At 39.0% G+C, this 14,239-nt stretch overlaps 1 long non-coding RNA gene across 2 annotated transcripts; it reads right to left on the bottom strand.

Moving 5' to 3' along the window:
• Window positions 1-2,501: 2,501 nt before the first annotated feature.
• On the bottom strand, window positions 2,502-12,665 carry LOC103102269 (uncharacterized). Of its 2 annotated transcripts, XR_467367.2 has the most exons (4): window positions 12,565-12,665; window positions 12,143-12,302; window positions 9,324-9,462; window positions 2,502-3,216 (listed from the first exon to the last, which is right to left on the bottom strand). It is a non-coding gene; the product is annotated as an uncharacterized LOC103102269 (long non-coding RNA). The 2 variants fall into 2 exon arrangements; XR_008918244.1 differs by lacking the exon at window positions 12,143-12,302 and having other exon boundaries at window positions 12,565-12,661.
• Between the last annotated feature and the right edge of the window lie 1,574 nt (window positions 12,666-14,239).

The following is a 14,239-nucleotide window of genomic DNA, read 5'->3' on the forward strand; positions in this document are numbered from 1 at the left end:
ACCATACCTCTCCCCAAAGAGGAAGACTAGCTCAAGACTAGGGCTGAGGAGTGAACCCAGATCTTAAAGGGAAAAGTGGTAGTTGGGGTACTGGGAAGATCCAGAGGCAGGAAAATCGATTCTACCTCTCAACAATAATGAAGATCAAGAAAGGAGGCAGCTTTCCCTAAAGCCCTCTCCTCCAGTCCTTAACCTTCACCTCCCCATCCCATTCTCTGAGGAGACTTATACTGTCCCTCAGGGAGACAAACTCATGTTGTCTTCACCGAGGGGAAGAGAAGGGAATATCAACCTCTTCTCCCTTCTCATTTTCTCAAGCCTTTCTCTCCTCTCCAATTCCCCAGTGTGGGTGGGTGTGACCTCCCTTATTGGCCTATATTATATGGTCCACAATGGTCTTTCTCCCCTAAACAGTAGCATCCATTTTATCTGTAACTACTTTTATGACATTTGATATTCATCACCTTATTGTTAATGATCTTCTAGTGTGTGTGATATCCCTTCCTAAAATATCATCTCCTGGAACTGAGGGACTAGATCTTATGTCCTCTTCTCAAACTACACTCTCTTATTAACCTCATCACCTAGCATGAATTCAGGGATCCTCTCTATCTATAGTCTCCTAACCACCCTTCTGACTTTCCAGATTACCAATTACCTATTGGACATTTTGCACTGGATGTTCTGTAGGTACCTTCAAACTCAACACTTCACCTGGCCAAGTGACTTCACCTCTCTGTGACTTAGTTTCCTCATCTGGAAAATGAGGGAGATGGATATGATGAACCATAAGCCTTCTTACTTTCCTAAACTTCTTACCCTATAATTCTATCATCTATCATAATGGCTTGAGCCTCAGTTTTCTAAGTTGTAAAATAAGATGATTGGACAATGACCTGAAAAGTACATTCCAATTTTAAATCTATAACTCTAAGATTTTCTGCTCAAAGTCCAGAGGCTCTTTTTTATCTCCAAGATCAAATACAGACTCTTCTGTCTGGCATTTAAAGATCTTTAAACCTAGTTCCAGATTTATTATTAATCATTTTCCTTCTTGAACTCTATGATCCAGCCGAATTGACCTTCTTGCTGTTCATCATGCACATCATTCCATCTCTTCTCCTTGGCACAGACAGTTGTTCCTTCCTGCCTGGAATACACTTCTTTCCTGGCCTTTTTTCAGAATCAGTTTACTTCAAATTTAAATTCAAATATCACTTATTAGATCAAGTTTTTCTTTATCCTTCCAGCATCTAGAATCCCTTCCTCCTAAATTGTTCCATTTATTTTGTATATCATATATAGAATTTATACTAGAATAGCATACACAAATATGCACATGTATGCATGTAGTGTATCCTTGCATAATATGTATATAAGTATATATAGATATTATATATCTACATGCATATATAGCAGTAATGGTGAAACCTATGACACACATGCCCAAAAGGACATGCAGAGTCTTCTCTCTGGGGATATCTGCTGTTGCCTCTGAGTTGGTTACTAGAAAGCTGAAGGGACTTGATGTAGAGCTGTCCCCCCCTCATGCTTCTGAGGACATTCCTCACTTTACCCAAACCTCTGCTTAGCAGCCTAATGGGAGTGTTTCCTTCCTTCCCTGTTTTAGGTAAGGGGGGAAGCAAGTGGGGTTGGAGGCATGGCACTGTCTCCGGGGGTGGGTAGGTGCAGTGCTTGATCTGGAGGTGGGGGTGGTGCCCGGCACACCATCTCTAAAAGATTAGCCATCACTGATATATAGTATACAAATACATATAGGGTATATGGAGTATGTACTATAACTATACTAGGATATAAATAAATATAAAACGTTTTATATTTAACTACTTTAATTATAATTATAAACAATATGAAATATATAAGTATATTAAAATATAATTAAAATATATAAAATATACATGTTAATATATTATATAGGAACAGTTAGGCTGTAAAGTGGATAAAGAGCCAGATCTAGAGTCAGGAAGATCAGAGTTAAAATTTGACACTTACTAACCCTGGGACCCTGGGCAAGTCACTTAACTATTCTTTGCCTCAGTTTCCCCATTTGTAGATAGGGATAATAGCACCTTCCTTCCAGAGTTGTTTTAAGGATCAAAGGAGATGATAATTGTAAAGAGCTCAGAACAGAACCATGCATAATATATTTATATTATTTTTTATTTAAATATTTATATTTATTACACATTAGTCATATAATTATATAATTTATAAATAAAAAATAAGAAATAAAATATATTATATAAATATATAATTACATATATATTACATATTAAAGTTAATATGTAATAAATAAATGATATTTAAATAAAAATAATTTTAAATGAAATATTTAAAAAATAATAAACAACAAAATAAATAATATATTATAAAATTATAATATATAATTAATATGTAATAAAAATTAAAATTAAAATATTTAACAATAAATAAATAATAAATGAAAATATAAAATAAATATGTAATTATATAATATGTAATATAAATGTGTAATAATAAAATTTAAATAAAAATATTTAAATAAATAATAAAAATAAATAAAAATAATAATATATTATAAAATAAATATATAATTATATAATAAATGTGTAATAAATATAAATATATACATAAAAATAATATATAAATATACTATGGCAGAAAGGGTATGAAGAGATCACAAAATGTATGAACTTCTTTAATGGCATAAGAACTTTTAGAATTATTCTGGGTCTCCTGTGAAGAAATGTTTCCATGACCTTTAATCATGAAAAAGGGCTCTCAGCCTCCACTGTTTGCAGAGGTGCTGACTGAATTGCTTCACCAGATCTTCCTTGATGAATACAAAAGTGTAGTCCATTAGAGGACAATTCATATGAACTGTCAGATACACCAAGGTTACCTTAGCACAGCTGTAGTCATCATATAATCACAATCTCCAAGATCAAAGAAATTGACTTCTCCCATACTATGATCCCCAACCTCAAGAATCGCTCTAATACCATGATTGTTGCATTGCAAAAAAACATTGTTCTCTAATACTCTTATAATCCAAGACTTAATTAATGCTCAACTTGTTGCACTTTGTTTGCCAAGGACAGACCATATACATTTGCATCATCCAACCCACTCAGTATGAAGATACAGGTTGAGACTCCCTGTGGACTTCATTCCAAAGATCAAGAGTGGCTTCTACGCTTGTCTGAAGCAGCTTGTCTAGAGAGATAAAGCAAAATTCATTAGAGTATTTAGTAGCCCAAGTGGTCCATAAGACCATCTTTAAATCCTTTTTTTTAAAGGGCTTTACACTTTATAGTCTTGTCCTAGGATACAGGTGCTGCTAGTTGATGACAGTATAAAAATTTAGATCACTTATTGGGACACCTCGCACTTTTTGGACGTAGGATTTAGAGGACTGGAGTTGGGGAGACAGGGGAAACTTCCATGATGGCCAATGAAGCTGAACATCATTAGCATACACAAAGGTTCACTCTGGTTTTAGCATCCTTTGCTCAGTATTGACTAACAACTGGTTTGAGGAGGTGGTTGCAGTAGTCTGGACAAGAGGGGTGGGAATCACTTGGGTTTATCTTGAAATCTTCCTTTGAATTATTTTCAATGAAAAAAAAAATCCAGCTAGGCTTTGACTGGATTACCAGACTAAGTAACAAATTCACTCAATTGTTTCATTCCTGAGGAAAGAACTTGTGTTGTTATCCTTTTGTATAGTTATCATGTTAGCCAAAATTGTCATATGAATGCATGAATGCCAGTGTATTTTCAATCAAGCTCTGTCATTAGATTTCTCCATAGTCATTTCAGGAATCTGGCATTAAAAATACAGAGAAAGTCATCTCTGGTTTTATTATTCATAGGTGATATAGAATTTGAAATCATCTTTCTGTCCAAATAGCAAACAAAATGCTACCACCGGCTATAATGTCCCTTGTCATAAAGAGAATGATCAGAGAATTTTGGATCATCTGCTAGAGCTGTGGCAACTTTATTCTCATGATTAGAGGCAAGCCATGTTGTTTCCAAATCCATCCATCCATCCTTTGGAGAACCAGACAGAATAGTACTGCTCTATCATGAAAGAAATTGGGGAATAGCTGAAGAAGCCTTAGGTTCATAAAACTTATTCCTAAATCACTAGACTACAGTTTTGAACATTTTAAAAGTACAAACTCAAAAGACATCCCCAAATCCCCAAAATACTTTGTAATAATAAAGGCACTGGTTGATAGTAAAGACGTCAGTGAATAGGGTGGGGCAAACATCCTGTAAGGGATGCTGTCTTGAAGAGACTTGTTGACTAATTCCTACTGGGGAGAAGGGGAGGGGAGCAGTCCAGCTAACTCTGTGCTGCAGGGAAAGGTACACTGGGTCCTTGGCATGCATGCCCACAGAGAGGTCTGTGTGCCATCTCTGGTACGCATGCCATAGGTTTGCCATCACAGATCTAGGGTATCTGAGTTATCTTACAGATTGCAGAGAATCTCAACACAGATCAGTCTTTCATATAAATAAGAAGATCTGAGAAGATCTAGATAATATTTCTAGATTGATAAAAAATAACAATGTGTACTTTATGGTTATTCAGCATGCATATCTTCATTTCAATCTTACCTGTGGGCTGCATGCCACCTCAACTTATACTGGCTTGATCAGGCATAGCCAAACCACATTGTACCAGAACCCTAACATGTTTCTCTGAAATCATTCCATTATTCTGCCCAGCACAGCCCTATTCCATCACATAACTTGTTCAGACATTTTCTAATTGATGACTATCCCCTCTGTTTCCAGTTTTTGCCACCACAAAAAGAGCTGCTTCATTAGTCTTCTTTGAAAAGTGAAGGATGAACTCATGGGTTAGTCTTGACTAAAAAAAGATGATCTTTAGAAGGTACATCTGAAAAAACTAGGAGCATCATAGAGTTTAGACTAGAAAACCTACGGTCATTTATAGTTTGAAATCTATAATCCTATTTTTTTTAAGCTGACCTAGGAATTCATTGAAAGAATTCCCCAGTGAAGAAACTCTCTCCAAGAAAAACTATTGAGTTGGTCAGAGTTGAATAGGAGTCCTGAGAAATTAAGTGCCATGCTTTAATCACATAGATACTAAGAAGTGGAGGCAGGATTTGAATCTAAGTCTTTACCCACTATTCCTTGCTGCTGTTCTCCACGATCTATTTCTAAGCTAATGAATGGGAATGGTCCTCTGTTCTGAGAAGTAAGATTTAGAAAGGTGACCTTTAGTTTATTAACTTGACTATAAACCAAATGCTGAGGATTCAAATAATTGTTTTGCCAAACATTTGATAACCTCCTGCTCATTTGCAAGCCAGATGTGAAAGTAGTGATATCAAGCCTGAAGGATAATATAGCCGACTTCATTTAGTTTGGTTCTGAAATGAACAAGTACACAATATTTTGACGAGAATCCCCACCAAGGCAATTTGACCAGATTAAACACCTTTCCCTAAAGGGAGGAGAGGGCCACTTAGACAGCAGAAATCCATAGATGTAACCCAGAGAATCTTCTCCATTGTGTAGCACTTTATCTTGCTTACTCGTGACTGGTATAGTTAGAGGTACCAGAGTTTTGCTTCTTTCTCTCTTGGAATCAATACTCTGAATTGGCTCCAAATCAGAAGAGAGGTCAGGACTAGGCATTGGAGGTCAAGTTACTTGCCCAGAGTCACCTAGCTGGGAAGTATCTGAGGCCAGATTTGAACCCAGGACATCCTCTCTCTAGGCCTGGCTCTCCATCCACTGAGCTACCCAGCTGCCCCCATTTCATCATTATTCTTAACCTAGCTCTGATGCTAGAGTATAAACTCTCAGCTATACAGATTAGAAACTCCTCTATAACTCATTTTAGAAAAAAATCTTTGATAATTATTTCCATATAATTCATTTTCATTGTTAACCATACTTAAAAAACCATTGGGAGAAGATGGGCTATAAACTTTAGATTGCCAGATAGGCACATGCTACAAAACTTCAAGAATCCCTGTTTTATAGACTCTTGGGACCATGAGAAGCTGGGTCTTATGTATTAGAAGTAGAATTTGAATCCAGGTCTTCCTAAGATCAGGGAACTCTCGTTTTATTTATTTAAAACCATGACCTTCTGTCTTAGTATCAAGTGTAAGACAGAGGAGGGGCAAGGGCTAGGTGACTGTGGGTGACTTGCCTAGAGTCACAGCTACGAAGTGTTGAGGCTACATTTGAACTTGGGTCCTCTCAACCCCACACTTGGTACTTTATCCACTGTACTACCTAGCTACCCTCTTGCTATATTTCAAAAGGATAAACTAAAAGTTGCCATAGTGAGAATAAGCCTATGATTGACTTAAAGCCTAAAAAAATACCAAAGATCTAAGGAAATAAATTCAGTGCTTGGACTGAAAACAAAAATGGAGACTCTAGGCAAGTTAGCCATTAGCTTTCCTGTTTAGTCTTGGGTTGTTACCAATTTATACACAATCAAAAAATACCCCCAACGTTCATGGCTGATTTTACAATTCTCATACAAAATTAACATATCAGGTTAACAAACCACCTAAGGAGCATATGTCTGATAACGATTAGGAATAGGGAACAGCTCTGGTGAGGCAAGTCTCTCTTTCAGTTGGCCAAAAATGAATAAAAGAATGTTGATTCCTAAAGCGGGGCTGCCTGGAGGCCAGCTGGTTATATTCAGTCTTCATTCATGGGACACGATCTGCCCATGAGAGCATGGCCAGCATTGCCCAACATAGGGCCCTTTGGTGTCCCTGGCGTTCTCCCTGGACCTCACCATGGGTTAACCTCTTTTCCAGGCTGGGAAAACTACACGTGCAGCAATGAGTCCAATATAAGGTTACAAAAGCATATGAATTCTCACATTATGGGTTCAGTTTCAAGTTACTAAATAAAAGGTTGATATGATAGTATAAACCAAGCACTTTTGGGGGGTATTCCCTGTGTATCCAGCACCACGCTAGGCACTAAAGCTCAGCAGTCTCTATTCCCAACTTTAGTTGGGAGGATAAGACTAATGTCTGTGAAACAAACAGAAATCAAGCACTTGGGGGAAGATAAGTAGATCAGTGGCTAAAGAGCCAAGGTTAGAGATGGAAGGTCCTGGGTTCAAATTTAACTTCAGATTAGCTGTGACACCCTAGGCAAGTCATTTCACCCCCATTGCCTAGCTCTTATTACTCTTCTGCCTTAGAATCAATAAATAGTAATAAATATTGATTCTAAGATGAAAAGTTTTAAAAAAACACCTGCAGTTATTTATACAGTGCTAAACACTTGTGCTATGGCAGTTTGGGATAGGGAAGTGATCTATGTGGGCTAGAATAATCGGGACAGGTTTAATGGAGCAAATAAAACTGGACCTGTGCCTCTAATTCAGTAATTGGCACCTACTGTGAAGTACAAAGTTGAGATAGGTTGTCTCTGTTCTGTTGTTGTCTAAGATGGACAACATTTGGATAGATGAAGAGAAAGAAGAAATGAAGACAAAAGGAACAACATTCAAGTTTGGGGTTAGAATGACCAAGCGATTGAGGAGAGGATAGAAAACAAAGATTGTTATTGGAAGACCCATATTTGACATTGAGGAATGGGAAGTAGCTAGACCATTTCTAACAATTAGGTCCTTGAGAGCTTTGCCTAGAAGGTAAAAAGGAAACCCTATCAGTCTTTGAGAAGAGATGCTAGTCACTACCTAGTAGTTATGAAATCCAGATTTGTTGAAATATAGACAGAATTGTAGCATCTCAGGCAGAATTAAAAGGGAAACAAGCTGAAGGTAGGGGGAGACCGGGTTAGGTAGTGGTTTGAGAAGCCTTTATATAAACTTAGTAACTGATAAGGAGTTGGACTATGGTGGTAGTAGTGGAATTAGAGGTGGAGTGAATAGAGTCATTTTAAAAAAAGAACATTTTCTATCAAATTAAACAAAATATAAAGGACAATTGAGATTTTAAAAGTATAAAGGAGAATTGAGTACAAAAGAAAATTGAGAAATAAAGTTTTAAAATTCAATTTTAATTTTTTAGTTCCAAATTATCTCCCCCCCCCATATCTCCCTTTCCTCCACCCATTGAAAAGGCAAGGAAAACTAGAATTCAAACTTTCCAGTTTGAGAGACTTAGCAGAGGTAGTGCCATTAACAAATGGAAATTTAATGGAAAAAATATAGGAAGATAAATTTGGCTTTGAGGCATGTTTTGAGACCATTTTGGGACTTAAGTAAAGTACCTCATCTAACTATAAATATGGGGCTAGAACATGGAAGGGTGATCAGGGCTAGGAATGATTTAGGAGTCATCTTTGGGAGGTAAAACTTAAAGCTGTGGGAGAGGATTAACTTATTCAGCTTCAAAGAAGACTTTGATCTTTACAGCTAAAACATAGGAAAAAAGAGGCAAAGAAGAAAAAGGATAGTAAGATAGCAAAGAGGAAAAACCAGGAGAATGGATGTAATAGAAGCCAGGGGAAGAAAGCCCCAGAAAAGAATTAGCAGGGGCCAGCTGAGTAGCTCAGTGGATTGAGAGCCAGACCTAGAGATGGGAGGTCCTAGGTTCAAATCTGACCTCAGACACTTCCCAGCTGTGTGACCCTGGGCAAGTCACTTGACCCCCATTGCCTAGTCCTTACCCCTCTTCTCCCTTGGAAACAATACATAATACTGATTCTAAGATGGAAGGTAAGGGGTAAAAAAAAAAAGTTAGCATTAAGTATTACACAGATGAAGATGAAGACTGAGAAAAGGCCATTGAATTTAACAAGAGTCAATGACAATTAGGGCAGGCTCACTGTGAAACTGTCAAGTAGCAATTAGTTATCTTTAGTACCAAAATCTCTACTTTCTAGATCATCTTTACAAATTCCAGGTACCATTTACTCCCGCCTTCCTCAGACCTACTTTATCCTTTCATTGTCAAAAGCTTTTCTCAAGAAAGCATCTTGTAAACTCATTTACACTAAAATATTTTTAATGAGGGGCACCTAGGAGATAGAGTACCAGGGCTGGAGTCAAGAAGACCCAAGTTCAAATCTGTCAGTTTTCAATTGCAAAGAAAATCCCAAATAGGGTCATGGAAGAATTGACCACAACTGATCATCAACAAAAATGTTTAATGATGGCATTCTAAATTTCTCCTCTGGGGATAGTGCCCATTTTGGTAGGAAAAAGCTTGGGCATCTGTGGAATTCTAGACATCAATGACTTAAGTAGGGGAAGTAATTTCTTAAGAGGGACAGAGGAGCATTTCCCTGAAATTAAAAAACCCATACACTATATAGTTACCACTTACTTGCAAGGTTAGCTGGGTTGGTAACTTTTAGAGATCCATTTTCAGTGATCCAGATTCATCTGTGTCAGAGCCAGGTTGCAGCAGATCAAGCAAGGGCTAGGGAAGCAGGAGTCAATAACTTATAATGTTGATGTGTTTGCTATCCAAAGGATGGAGAGAGAAAATTGTTGGAATAAATTTTTTAGTTTTAAAATTTCCTCAAGAATGGGAAGAGAAGCATTAAGCACTGCAGGAGAGAAGCTACTGTATTATAACTTTACTTTCCTAGCAGCCCCCCCCCCAAACCCCCTGAAGTGGTCCTTTAATACTTTAGAAATTGTGCCCCCCTCCCCCCAGGTTAAGCAAAGTCCTGGTTCGGGTCACTGATCTTCTTCCAGCAAGGGGTGTTACCTGAAGGACTTCCAGGAGGATCAGGTTTTGTTAAAACAAAACAAAACAAAAAAAAAACCTTACCTAATCAGCTGTCATTCTCCACTCCTGTGGTGTTCCCTAATCTGGTATAGACCTCTGCTTTACCTGTACCTCCATTTCAGGGAAATAAGGCCAGAGAGCAGCCATCAGCAGGGAGGAAAATACCCTTGGGGGGTAGCTCACTAGTCATTCTGACTAACCATTTTACCATCATCCCAGGGGCACAGCCTTTTTCTATTTTAACAAATTCTATAGCTGCCCTGCTTAAGTGGCTTCCAATTGCCTTTCAAAGAAGATAGACTGTTCTTTTGGTGGCATACGTGGCATTGTCCTTGCTAGTCTGACTCTCATTTGCCCCATCCAGGCTTAATGTAGTTATCTGTATTTTACCTACAAGGAAAACTGACCGTGTTCTGTCAAAATGACATTGCATCTTCCATTTGCCTTCTATCCCTCTTGCTTGCCTTTTCTACTGTTGTCTTCTACAATCCAGAGAGACAGCCAAGGGACATCAGACACCTAGACAATTTTATCTTCACAACAGCTCTGGGAGATCGGTGGATACTCCCATTTTGTAGCTAGAGTGTAGCTAAAATAATTTAAGGCTTGATAAGAAGGGAATAGGTCAGGGAAGACTTCATGGAAGGAAGATGTGGCAACTAAGGGGGTAGAGAAGGAAGACAGCTTTCAAGGGCTCCAGGTGAGGAGACAGGGCACTCCAGGCACGAGGGCAGGGAGGGAGAACAGGACAGGACCTGTTGAATAATAGTATAAAATACACAAATGGAGAGGTTGATGGGTGCCTCTGTGTGGGTGATGTCAGGAGGGGAAGGCTCAATGTCAGTTTGAACTTTTGTCTTATAAGACAAAGTTACTGAAGATTTTCCAATTCGGGAGTGACCTGGTCAGACCTGTGGATTAGGAATATTTAATTTGATATCTGTGTAAAGGAAAGATTTGTTAGGGGCTGTTATAGTCAAAGTATCAAATGATGATGACCTGAGCTAGAGTGGCAACACTGAGTGGAGGAGGTTATTGTCGAGGTCGCATTTACTGGACTAACATTCTAGAACTGGTAGCACTCAATACTTGGATATTGGAGATGGTGGTGAAGAAGAGGGAAGGGAAAGGAGACTTCAGTTTCAAGTTTGAGTGCCTGGGAGGGAGAGAAGAAAGGGACTTATTAAGGTCCTCAATTTGAAGTCTTGTGGGAAACACAGCTGGATGTGGTTTAGCAGTTAATCGGAATTATAGCACTATTAGTCGGGGAAGGGATTTGCAAGTTATCTACATCAGGTGAGAATTGATGTTATGAAAGCTGATGGGTACAGGAAAGGAAAGAGGAGGGATATCTAGAATGGGCTTGGGGAGCAGGCGTAAGCTAACCCAGAAAAGGAATGATTAGAGAAGCGATCGAGAAGATACTAGTATCCTAGAAGTCAAGAGAAGATAGAATAGCAATAAAAGTGGTTAACACACACACCGTAGCAAGGACACCCAGCTAGATTAGACAATCGAGAAGCTATTAGTGACCTTTGAGAGAAAAGATTCAGTAGCATAGTGGGGAGGAAAGTCAAGTTTATGGGCTTGAGGAATAAGTGGGTTTCAAGAACCTTAGGCTTCTTTTTGCTTCAATTCATCTATACTGTTGAAGGGGTCAGACTATATTACTCACATTTATTTCAGCTTAAAAGTCCAGATCCTAGGAAAAGAAAATGATCTATGTCTTTAACGAATAATGCTTGGAAATGATCAAATAAAATATATTAAAAAAAAAAAAGTCCAGATCCTGTGAAGGTGGGGTAGATGGGCTGGCATATTCTTTCTAGAAAAACACTAGAAGGGAGGAAAGCTAGTAACAAGATATGTTGGCAGCAATGTTTTTGTTTTCTCCTCCAAAAGCTAACTAAGGAAGGTTGAGCAGATTTACAGGCAAAGGAAGACCTGTGAGTAAATTCAGGGGATTCATTCCAGATATAGGGGACCCCCTCGTGCAAGACTCAGATGAAATGGCAAGAAACAGGCAGAACCAACAAGCAATCTCATTCTTCGTTTCTTGTGTTGTTACACAAGACAGAAGTTAAAAAGCAGCCACTGTTTCACAGACTATCACAGTTTAAAACAGTACCTGTGAGAATTTGACAACTAAGAGGCAGTAGATAGAATACTGGACCTAGAGTCTAGAAAATTCTGCCTCTGACACTAAAGAGTTGTGTGACTACTTGCAGGTCACCTGACCTCTGCCTGCTTCAGTTTTCTCAACTGTAAAATGGGAATAGTAAGAGCATCTCTCTCAGGGTTGTTGTGAGGACCACAGGAGACATTTCCCAAAGCACAATTATAAATGTTAGCTGTTATTACTTTATAGCCCTAAGACATTCACAACAGTAACACAATTAGAACCATACCATATACGTTGGGGAAGGATGAAGTGATGCTTGGAATTATCTCACTCAGGAAATCTCATTGCCTTTTGGCAAACTTGTGCTTTAAACCCAAAATGGGGACTTTTTTTTTTATCTAGTTCTTGGAGATGCTGTTCCCCTTATGAGGTCAGGAGCATGTTTCCTAAAAGCCATTAGAAGAAGAATTAGGATAAGGAGAACAGAAACACTCAACAGGTTCGTTTGTTTGCAGCCCTGTCGTTCCAGTTTGGCCATTTCCTGATTTTTCACTGGTTTGCCTCTACTTAACTGAATGAATTACATCTATGAAGCAGTTTAACATATACCAAATAATGTACCAAATACTAGGAATACAAATACAAAAAACAAGACATACACAGACCTTCCTGGGGCCCATCAGAACCCCAAGAATGCAGAGAACTTACCCAAAGCAGATGGAGAAGAGGAAGGATGGAGTCATGAACTGAGGGGCTAAACCCTTGAACCACAAGCCCATTCCACGGTGGGAATACGAACAAATGGCTTACCATTCAGCTCTTATACTCTATTGCTAATTGGTTTGCTCTGGAGAGAGAAAAAAAAAACCAACCCTCTTCTAGACTAATTGCCAACAGCTGCCCCATATAGGACCCTGTGGCCCAAGTGTTTGGAAGGACTGCTTGATTTTCCCATCCCCCCAGGCACTTTTTTGGTAGACCGAGGCTTATCTATGGGCTCCCACCCAAAAAGCCAATCCCTGAACATATGCAGCAAAGTGAACTGTGTGGCAGGCTAAGAGTGAGGAGCAACTTCTGATTTGTTAAGAATTCCCATTGGTTTTGCCTTTCATTTTCTTCCCCATCCATGTGGATTCTTGTACTTTGGTTGCTCTTAAGCTCTTCCTGGATAACGAAGAGTCCCTGGCATGGAGGAGGCAGCAAGTTATTGCAATGCTGTCAGTTTTTATTCTTGTCACCACTTAGGACATTTTTGGGGGGACTAAAAAAACTCCTTAGCTGTGGTTAGTCTGTCACCTCTATCAATGATGCAACTGGTGTAGCAAATACTATAATTAGGGCTCACTTTGACTTGTTTCCCATGAAACAGAGATAGGTCACTTCTTATCTTCTGATTTAATACTACCATAATACAATAATGATACAGATGAGTTTTTTGAGGACACAAATCCTACAATTATTATTTTTCGAGGCTGTTATAGAGCTTCTTTGGCAGGAAAGAAATAGTTACCACCTTGGTCAAAATAGAAAACATACATACCCCTAAAATGAAAGTTCTTTGGTGAGAAAAGATGAAACAAACTACAGGTTTTACTGGAGAATATTTGCATGAATTATCTGTATTAACTGTTTACTGTGAATTTTTTATGTTTTTTCAGTTCAGATAACTTGTAAAAGTCACTATTGATTACTTCATCTCTAGCATTCTTGTTTAATTTTCTTTTCTGCTTCTGATCACAAGCCACTCTTAATTTTTGGTCAAGGTATTTTGTTGGGGGGGGGGGACAAAGTGTTGCTTATATTTGGCTTGATATTGTGGAATAATAATAATTAGAGGGCCATCCTTGGGTTGAGGAGGACCAGGTTTAGTTACTGCTTCTGACACATACTAGCCATGGGCAAGTCAGTTGAGCTCAATGCTAGTTAACTCTCTAAAACTATAGCTTACGACTTCCGGGTAATCATGGCTGCAATCTAGACGCCGCACGTTTCCTCTCCCCAGCACCGAACGAAATAGACTACATCAAAGGAGCATAAAATCACCTTTGGAGGAACAGAAGGACTCCCCAGTACCCCACAGAGGCAAAGGTACGTGGGGCTTGAACATTTCCACACTAAAATAAGAAGGAAAAGCTTGCACAGAAAAGTGAACTGAGCCGCCCTTCCCCCACCCCACCTCCCCCACTAAACCAGAGTGAGCTACCTGAGCGCTCACCGGGACAGCGAGTGAGTGGGGAGCGTCTCTGTCTGGGGGGGCACTCCAGGGTCCTTGGGATCTGGGGACTGCCAGGAAAAAACGTCTCAGGGCGCTTTCACTGGAGAAGCCAGCGGACCTGGACTTGGGGCGGGCTGCGCTGAACAACGTGCGCTGATTATCTGGGCG

Source organism: Monodelphis domestica, chromosome 4, assembly GCF_027887165.1.
Source record: "Monodelphis domestica isolate mMonDom1 chromosome 4, mMonDom1.pri, whole genome shotgun sequence".
In the NCBI taxonomy this organism is placed as follows: Eukaryota; Metazoa; Chordata; class Mammalia; order Didelphimorphia; family Didelphidae; genus Monodelphis; species Monodelphis domestica.